The 7,500-nt window shown below is 37.3% G+C and overlaps 1 protein-coding gene across 1 annotated transcript in view; it reads right to left on the reverse strand.

Annotated features, from left to right (window-relative positions):
• LOC115216470 overlaps positions 1-7,500 on the reverse strand; it is a 43,399-nt gene that overhangs the window by 34,957 nt on the left and 942 nt on the right. The window lies entirely within an intron of this gene.

Raw genomic sequence — 7,500 nt, forward strand, 5'->3', positions numbered from 1 at the left:
ACTTGTGACGAAAGACGGAGAGACGTTTACCAGCCATGATCACCTCGTCTTGTTATTCAGACCTAATATGTCAAAGTCTACATTATCTAACGTGCCCCTTCCAGATATTTCAGCCCCTCTGGGGCTGTTTAGTTGCAATTAGCAAAATCTATCTGGTGAACTGGCTGAATCGTTAGAGCTTAGCGGAATTTCTTCCGGCTCTTTACGTTCTGAGTTCAAATCCTACCATAGCTTTGCCTTTCATCGATAAAATATGTACCAGTTCAGCACTGGATCGATATTATTGACATACCTCTCCTAAAATTGCTGGCCTTGTGCCATAGTTAAAAATAAATATTATTTTAAAGGCGGTAAGCAGGCAGAATAGTTAACGCATCAAACAAAATGCTTAGCATCATATCTTTCGGTTCCTAACGTTCCGAGTTCAAATTCCGTCGAGGTCGACTTTTCTTTTTAGCCTTTCTGAGTCAGGAATATAAATACTCGTCAAGTACTGGGGTCGTTACCGACTTCCCCACTCCCCCCAAAACTGCCAAAATTAGAATGGATTATTATCATGATTTGTTTTAATCTTAGGCGGTGTGAATAAACGTAATCGAAGGTAACCAGAATGTGGTGAAGAACAAGATAAAGTGGAATGGTCAATTGATTTGGGATTAGCTATTTCTGATACTAATGAAATATTCTCTACATTGACCAAAAATCACGAAAACAAACCAACCTATCTATTTGACTATTTCCTTTCATGCTAGACACTTCAAAGTTTCGGTTGGATCGCCACTAGCAGACTGTCTGATGATGACGAACTGGTCGAAACTTCGAAATCATTGCTCAACGTTTCCATATAACAGTTAATAAATATGTACTATGCTAAAAATGCATTGAGTAATCCTTCTTGATTACATATACATCTATCTATCTATCTATCTATCTATCTATCTATCTATTCTATCTATCTATCTATCTATCTATCTATCTATCTATCTATCTATCTATCTTCTATCTATCTATCTAATCTATCTCTATCTGTCTGTCTGTCTGTCTGTCTATCTATCTATCTATCTGCCTATCTATCTATCTATCTATCTATCTATCTATCTATCTATCTATCTATCTATCTATCTATGCATACCTATATATGATGCATACAAATATATATATATATATATATGTGATGTATATAGATACGTATACATACATATGTATACATCCATATATACAATACACATGCACATACATACACACACACACAAACTGAAAAGACTTCACAAACAGTTATTCCGAGTTTCACGTCACCGATCATCAGACAGTCGAAAGTATTTTGAACAATAAGGAATATATAAATGTATATAAATAATGCAGTGACAATTACTTAGTAGCTCTCTGAATAAACATGAAAGCCAAGTTGAACACACTCGCACACACACACACACACACACACACACACACACACACACACATATGCATATGAATACTCACGCACATATATCGAGGTATCCCGATATGGAACATGAAATTGCATTAACTTTATTGACGGGTTATACGGAACTGAAAAGCATACGGTTTATTTATTTATGTATTTGTTTGTTTATTTGTGATAAATTATAGTGCAATGAGTGAGTGAGTGAGAGAGAGAGGAGAGAGAGAGAGAGAGCATGAGAGAGAGAGCATGGAGAGAGAGAGAGAGAGGAGAGAGAGAGAGAGAGAGAGAGAGAGAGAGAGAGAGAGAGAGGGATGATAATGAAAGTGCGATGGAAAAAGTGGTGAATAACCTTCTTGTGCGAGTAATATGGATGTTTCGAAGTTACTGTGGAGAGAATGTCGTCGAGAAGGAAAGACGGAAGATGGCAGTCGAACGGATAAATTTCTTTATATTATAGAATTATATAAACAAGCCTCTCCCTCTCTCCCCCTCTCTCTCTCATTCTCTCGCACACACATGTACTCACGTATACACACTGAGGGATGTAAATATATGCATGCAATTTATGTATGTATAAACGGCAGCGTGTGTATGTGTAAGCATTTATGTACGTGTGTATGCATGCATATATGTGTATGGATGTGCGTATACACGTATGCATGTATATATGCATGTATATATACACACATGCATATATATATATATATATATATATGCACACACATATGTGTGCATGCGTCTGTATGCATGTATATATGCATGTATATATACAGACACACATGCATATATATATTGTATATATATATTATATATATATATATATATGCATACACACATATGTGTGCATACGTCTGTATGCATGTATATATACATGTATATATACACACATGCATATATATATATATATATATATATATATATGCATACACACATATGTGTGCATGCGTCTGTATTTATGTATATATATTCTAATATACATGGATTCACGCGTTCATTCATATATAACTATATGTTCTACTGTTTGTATGTTTGTGCGTGTCTATGATTTCGTATATCTCAGCACCTGTGTGTGCGTGTGTGTGTGTGTACGTGTGTGTGCGTGTGTGTGCGTGCATGCATGTGTGTCTAATCCAGTCACACACTGCGTAAAAAGAACTCCCACGAACCTTAACTATGAACATGTATGTCTGTATAAATCTTGTCTCTATTTCACCTGTACACTACTGTAATGATACAGAAATCTCTAGTTATCCATCCGCCACAAAATTTCCTTCCTCTCTTTATCTCTCTCTCTCCTCTCGCTCTCTTCTGCCACACTCTCCTTCCATGTTCTCACACTCTCTGTGTATACACACACGCATACGCACGCATACATGGCATTACCAGGCTGCCAAGCAGAGTGCAGTATGTATGCTAACTCTGTACTCATAGAAATCCACATATCAAACGAAACCCACCTGTTGAACGCGTAGAGAGACACATAGAAACAATGTTAACTCAGACTGTGTCCTACAAAACCTATTCAACATTACTGCTATAATTTAACCCAAGGTTTGCTTTGACTGAATCTGACCTATGATCAAAAATTTTCCAGCCGTGACCGCCCTGTCTTTTTAAAAGCAGCAGACAGCGATTTTCTTTGGAACAATTTGGCTATTTCCAGCGACCACCAAGAGGCTTCCAAGACCGGAATGTAGTAGCAGTTGTTGTTGTTGGTGTTGGTGTTGGTGTTGGTGTTGCTGTGCTGTTGTCATCGTTGTTGAGACTGTTGTCACAACAGATGACTTCGGGTCAGACCAAAGGCGTTCCAGCCGCGACCAACACATCAGGAAACCAGGACTTCACTATCTAACGAGCTCTTTTGTAACACAAGGTAACATAAGGTGTAATTTGAATGAATTTTTGGGCAACGTTTTCTGGGTCCTTTAAGTGGTCACACATAGGAGCCCTTGCTGTTGTTTTGATGCGTGAATACACAACAGCAACTACTACTACTACTACTACTACTACTACTACTACTACTACTACTACTACTGTACTCATGCCAATGATGAACCTCGATATACGAGAAGTAGCAGCCAAATCTCCCTCATTGCAGGCCCTAAGTATATTAAATAAAGGAAAGACAAGCTTGGATAAAAATAAGATAGGATGGTCATGTCTGGAAGACAAAAGTGATCATAGGTTTTGTGCTTAATCAGGGCTAACTTGGGGTTAAACGATAACAATCACACTATAACTGCTGTTGCTAGTAGTAACCGTTACCATGTTACAGCATCGATTACACAGTAGTTGTCAACGAAGATATTAACTCGGAACCCGTCACATTAATAATAATAATAATAACGATAATAATAATGATGATTATGATGATGATGATGGTGATTATTATGATGATGATTATGATGTTGATGTCAACAACGACAAGGATGACGATAATGACGATGACGATGATGATAATGACGACGGTGAAGATGATTTTGATGATGTTGATGATGATGGTGGCAACGGCGACAATGTATATAATGACAATAACGACGACGATGACGATGATGGTGAAGATGATGATGATGATGATGATGATGATGATGATGATGATGGTGATGGTGATGATGATGATGATGATGATGATGATGATGATGATGATGATGATGATGATGATGATGATGATGATGATGATGACGACGACGACGATAATGATAATGATGATGATGATGATGATAATGACGACAACGATGACGAAAATGGTGATGATGACGACGACGTAGATGGCGACGGTGACGTCGTCGCTGTCAGCGATGACAGATGACAGATGACGACGATGATGAGAAGAATGAAAACGATGACGACAACGAGAATGAGGAGAGGAGAATGAAATTGATGACGATGATGATGATGATGATGATAATTTTATCTGTTTACCACCAGGACAACGGATGAAGGAGACATTGCTGAGACAGGTTGCAAAAAGTATTAGGGGTTTACAGAGTACCCGCTCCCACCCTGCAAAAAACAACAAAAGCACATAAAAAAAAGGGAAAGAAATACAAAAAATAAGCCATATCCAAGTATATGATATCGTCTAAGAAGAAGAGGTTTGAAGCCAAGAAGTGAAACAGATCCAAGATCACAAGAATTGCAAAGGGCAAACACCTTCTCTCAATAGTTCGTCTTTGACCCGTAGGCACATGTTGAAAGTTGACCTATTCGCTGATGACATGTTAACTATTTGTCACTCACCTTTTAATCAACTTACTGGAGGAGAGCACTTCCACCTGCGCCCTCACCTGCTTTTCCTAGTGGAACTTCAAAGCAAGTCGACGAGGGCTAACTCAAAGACGAACAACAATAACAACAACAATAATGGTTTCAAATTTTGGCACAAGGCCAGCAAGTTCGAGGTAAGTTGATTACATCGACCCCCAATGCTCAACTGGTACTTATTTTATCGACCCCCGAAAATATGAAAGGCAAAGTCGAGCTCGGCGGTATTTGAACTCAACAACAACAACAACAACAACAACGACAACAACAACAAGACCAGTGATTTCAGGTGAAGTGGAGTGGACGAGAGGGTCAGTCGATATCATATACTTCCATGTTTGACTGACGCTATATTTTTTTTATCGACCCTGGAAAGATGAAAGGCAAATCTGACCTCGGCGGGGATTTGAAATCAGAACACAAATTAGCCGAAAGAAATACCGCAAAATAATATTTTTTTTCCCGATGGTCTAATGACGATGATCATGATGAGTTCTTATATTTGCCACAGGAGGTGTCAGCTGAGAAGTACATTACAAAGACAGGTTACAATTTGTGTGTGTATGAGTGGTGTAGTGATGGCAGTGATTACATAAAATCGGGTGGGCGAAACAGGTGTGAAGGTAGGAAGAAACGAGAGGAAAAAGTCTACGATAGTGTATAATATATATGAATACATGGATAAAGTATCCCCCCCTGATACAGGAGAGCCTTCAACAAGGACTAACAAAACGATTCTGTTTAATAGGTTTAGCTATAGTCATTTATATGTGTATATATTGTGTTTGTGTGTGTACAGGTGTGTAACAGTGAGTCGTCTAATATGCACATATATATACTCGTAATGTATATATTGTATATAAGTGGACAAACGAAAGAAAGAGACTCAGCACATTTAACGAGAGTTACATTTGTTATTATTCAAAATAGTTTGATTCGGTCCCCAAAAGGCAGTAAAAAAGAAAACTGATGCATATCTATCTATCTATCTATCTATCTATCTATCTATCTATCATCTACTATCTATCTATCTATCTATCTAATCTTATCTATCTATCTATCTATCTATCTATCTATCTATCTATCTATCTATCTATCTATCTATCTATCTATCTATCTATCATCTATCTATCTGTCTATCTATCTATCTATCTATCTATCTATCTATCTATTTACCCATAGTTTAGATAGATAGTTAGATACATACATACACACATATATACACACACATACACACGTCAATGAATACAGCCTGATACGTTCCGTGTGTTTTATGATACTAGATGGTACTAAGCATTTTTTATGGATAATATCTCGGGGACCCGATTGACTAACTACGCTCGTGGATAGCCAAGACAGCTTCTTAGGTATATATATATATATATATATATATATATATACATACACACAATATATTATATATATATATATATATATATATATATATATTAAGTATAGATAGATATATCTACCATTAATTCAGCCCGCCTATTTACTATGTCACTATATCATCGTCACAATAACTACTAGTCCTCTACTAACTCTACTACTTGGTGTGACCAGCTCCATAACATCCCGACTGCAACAACTATGACCATCTAACACATCTCTCTATTTAGTGTTGGGGCACGTTTTCGGGACCAGGTGTGAAACGATAAGTGAATAAGAATCTATAAAAGGTACATATGCTCTGAGAAAAGTAAAGAATTTTAAAATTCATAGTTACACAACTTATATGAACTTACACCTGTCCGTCTCCCTCGTCTATGCACCTGTGGCAAATAGAAATGGCAAGCTGGCGGAATCGTTAGTACACCGGGCAAAATGCTTAGCGGCATTTTAGCTGTTCTTACATTTTGAGTTCAAATTCCGCCGAGGTCGACTTTGCTTTTCCTCCTTTCGGGGTCGATAAATTAAGTACCAGTCGAATACTGGGCTCGATGTAATCGACTATAGTAGAAAGGATTATTATTATTATTATTATTATATTATTATTATTATTATTATTATTATTATTATTACTATTATTACATAGGTGTTTACATAGGTCGTCAGCTGGTTACGACAAATTTGGATGCAGGTGAAATTTCGCACGCGCACTCGAGGACTTCCCCGCCCTGTTTTAAAATGCTGACATCAGTTTACTTGACTAACTGAAATTAAACGAGCGCTTATCATTAGGGCCACCACCAGCACCACCACCATCTACCACTAGTACTATCAATATTGTATTAACATCATATCACCACCGCATTCCGTCACGGGGAAGTCTTTATGTGTTTGCTAGAAAAAAAAACCCCAGACAAATTACCATCAAACTACTTTTAGAATCTTAAAGAACTTAAAGAATGGAAGGACGAATTGCATAATGTAATCTTCAAATACTTCTAAATGGAAAATATGGTGACTGCTTTGTTTGGTTGTAGGACAGCTTGGTCAAGGTTGACCTGGAGCTAAAGAACAACACCAACGGCGGCGACGACCACAACACTACCACCACTAACAACAGCAACACCAACAATAATTACAAGAATTTCAACTATTGCCAGTATATCTAACGGAATTGTAACAAGCACAGCAATGTCACAACAGACTTTAAGGTCTTCTCAGTCAAATGTTTGGTGATCGTTTTCTGCGATGTGTATTTTTAAGATTCGGGGTTGAAGAAGAATGAAGATAAGGAAGAAAAGAAAAAATATAAATAAAAGGAAGAAGAAAAAATGAGAAAGGGGAAAAAAGATATGGCATAGGTATATGTATGTGTGCTAAGATGTATGTGTGTATGTTTGTCTGTATGTGTTATTTGATATCCT

This window comes from Octopus sinensis, linkage group LG10, assembly GCF_006345805.1.
Source record: "Octopus sinensis linkage group LG10, ASM634580v1, whole genome shotgun sequence".
Lineage (NCBI taxonomy): Eukaryota > Metazoa > Mollusca > Cephalopoda > Octopoda > Octopodidae > Octopus > Octopus sinensis.